Genomic DNA, 3,874 nt, shown 5'->3' on the forward strand with positions numbered 1-3,874 from the left:
TAAGAACAGAACCAAAATAAGATAGTGTACGTCGAAACATGTTAACAAAATCAAGTTGTAAGAAGTTAATTTTTACTTTCGGTAAAGACTTTATATCCTTCTATATGTTAAAATGTGTTGCGGAAATTGGATATATACAATCCTTTGTTAGATACAAGGCCTGCGTGATTTGACGTATACTATATTAAGCAAACTTTTTCATACGATCGATCATAGCAGTATAGCACTATACTATATCAAATAGGCCACATGCAATGTAGACAATTGAATGTAGAGAATGACTTATACCGGTAACATTGGACTACCTATCGCTACTCTATACCAGATTGGATTCGAACCACGAAGCAGATTATTAGATTATCTTTATTTGGTTCCACATAAAGACTGTCCTTAAAACATACACATAAGAAATTAAGAATATGAGAGAACCGGAACCATTTGTCTACTTGTCTAGATCGATCTACCCCAATTTTTTGGCCTTTTTAGATTTTGAGTATTAAATGTTTCCCATCAAAAACAGAGAGACAAAAAAAAAAAAACATGGTCAATAGCAAAGGTAATATCCAGGTACTGTAACAGTATCAGATCCTATATTTAATCCGATTTTAAATATTTCAGAGTACCTAATTTAAATAATGGTCTGAATTAAAAGTTCCTTAATTTGTAAATATGCATTTCGTACGTAGATTTTTTATAAATGTACCATTGCTGAAATCTATCGCAAATTTCGTAATATGTATGTTATACAACCTTTTACAGTGTGATATTTTAATTGATACTTTTCAGCCTTGGAAAAAATAATTTAAATTATTCAGGAACAAAAGCATCTGCATTTGTTGCAACCACTGTAGATAATGCTGTGCATATATGTATACACAGATGAACTGAACATACCCATAAAAAGCAATAACGAAAAAGCTAAATGAACAAAATCCAAATTCTTTCAGACAAATGCAACTAATAGTTCTTTGTTTAGTTGTTTCTCATTATCAGCATAAAGACTGTCCCTGTATATCTACCACCTCATATGTCATGCTTTCTCTTAAAAGTGGCTACTCCTTAAATTTAAATAAAATTACTAATTTCATATATAATTCCATATGAATAAAATAACGAAACGTTTTTATATTGTGTCTAATAGATTTTTCTGTTGGTTTCGTTTCAGCCGAAACATAGATCACCGTATCGAACTTTGTACAATTTTTCGGTGTCAAGAACTCTAAACAAAACTTGAAAGTGTTTTCTATTTATCTTTTAAACAAAATTATTTTTCAATATATTAAACATATGAATAACTATTCATATTACGAGCAAGTTGGACGTCTACATACACCACATGTGACTAATCATCTCCAACTAGTGTGCATGAAAACTTTCAATAATATAGCTCATAATAAAATTTAAATTTTCTTCAAATATTAGGAAATTTACACATAATAGTTTCGAGTAAAATAGGAAACTTGAAATGTCCACTTAGTTATTTCTGTATATTTTATATCCTCGTGACCTCTTGACCCTATTGACATAATAGAGGTCAAAAAGGCAACAAAAATAATTGTAATCCGAAGCTTTATTAATTAGGTGGATTTGAATATGTTAGCTAGTGTTTGGCAGCTACGTTCAACACGAGGGCTTCATCATCAACTCACTGACTCTCTTCGTTTGACTGAAAAAAAACTTAATATTATTGGAAGATCTTGTGACGGTCCATTCGTGGATATCTATGTTTCTGCAATTTTATTTTCGTGGCTTTACATCTATCATCTTCCCTTTTTCGGATTATAGCTTCTCATATGAAATAATTAGAGAGCATGTGATGTGACCCACTAAATTATTGAGGGGCGTTTGATATATGACAACTTCTCGAATATAAATTATGAGATTGATCCTGCTATCAAAAATATATATATAGATTTATTTTATTTTTGTTGAAAATAATAATTTTGGGTTGAAAATAATAATTTTGATAATGCTAATACTGAACTTTAACCGCCCTTTTATCCGTATAAATACGTACTTTTGTAAATATACTTTTACATATATTATGTGAACTCGGATGAACTATAAATATATTCGTAAACCGCAAACAAGAAGAAAGCGAATCGAGACAAATCTATGAATAAATTAATGCAATTTCATTTTTACTTATGGATAATTGAAATGATAAAATGACCATTGGAAAAGATATTCAAATGATCTATCAGAATTATGTATAAATGTCATTTCATGTTTGAGATACATATCGAAGTTCAAGCATCGCGGACTTATGATGCTTTGATTCCTCGCCGAAACGATGCGAAAGAATGACCTAAACATCTCTATCTGGTCTTGACTGGATCTATATTTAACTTCGGCCCGGACGTTTTAATCATGGCCCAAAAAATTAGCATATTGGACATGAAATAGTAACCTGGAAAGCCCAATTCTTTCCCATATACACTCAGAATGTTACATGTTGAACTTTAATTTGTCAAAATGTAGTTGTAACTTGTGATGGTGAGGTGTTCTGTAGTCATCAAAATTGGGAAAAGAAAAAAAAACATCTATTCAAATAATCAATTTTCAAAGTTTCCGTTGATATTTTTCAATCTTATTAATTCGACTAGACAACATTAAACAAAAAAACATCACATCATAAAAATAGAGAAGCAACCACATATTTTGGACGACGTACACCTTCGAAGTACCAACCTAGCTGGATATATAGACACTGATGACGCTTTTGGATGGGTCCGGAATTAGCTGTTCTAATTCATTTCAATCCAATTCAATAAATGCTTTTTGAGTAGTTAACTTTTTGACGCAGCAGTATTCACAATGTTACTACCATGGTCATCGTGACAGGAATATGTGATAAACCGAGCGAGGCACAGTGGAATCGGGTAAGCGTGAAGAAATATATATATCTGCTCTTTCCCTTTAAAAAATCAAGAATTCAACTGATTTCATTTATGGTTTTTAAAGGCATTAATCGCACACATTAAATATGGTTTCTAATGACAAAAAGTTATCGTTATCTACGAAAGAAAGAAAAGGGGTGCATGAAGGGGTAACATGGCGTTCATATGCTCACACTGACCCTAATGTCACGATCAAACAACATCACCAACGAAGAAAGACAACATTCACTGTGGGAAATAAATTCATTCAATTGATTTGATTTACTTGCCAATAGAAATTTTAGAAAACATACACAAAAATATAATAATTAGTAAAAAAAATTAATAAAACAGTATGGTCCCATATGCTCATGGTCATCTTCTTTCAGTCACGTATTCTCACGATCCATCCTGTATCACAGAACATGCAAAGCAACACCTAACAAATAAAATGCATGACTACGTACTACGTCTATTTATTTTTCCTTTTTTTCTCCTTAATTACTATCCATTTTCCTCCCATCCTTTGAATATGTGCTTATTGTTTGTGATATATTTGCTGTGGTTTTAATCGCTATTTAACTTACCCCTTTTGGTCAATCAACATAAGACCTACACCCAAGTCCCCAACCATCGGTAGAAGTTTGTTTTTGAAAGTAAAATAGTGAAATGCAAGATTGACGATTGATATCATATGTTAGATATTTCGGTACAAATATTTTGTAATTGAACCCTTCGATCTTAATAATAATTTGGGACTACAATGTACTGGTTTTTTTTGTTAGATTTACTCACTTAGCAGTACTGCTGAATCCACATAGCAACTGTAGGTCTTAGAATAAATATGGCACGGCGGACAGGTTACAACATAAAGTAAATTTCTGAAGAAATGAGAAGAAACTCAAAACCACACGCCATATTTGGTGGTAAGTCGTGACATTTCTTGTCATTCAACGCTCAAGTATTTTCATTTTTCTCATTACAAAAAAAAAAAT

This window comes from Camelina sativa, chromosome 11 (genome assembly GCF_000633955.1).
Source record: "Camelina sativa cultivar DH55 chromosome 11, Cs, whole genome shotgun sequence".
NCBI lineage: Eukaryota > Viridiplantae > Streptophyta > Magnoliopsida > Brassicales > Brassicaceae > Camelina > Camelina sativa.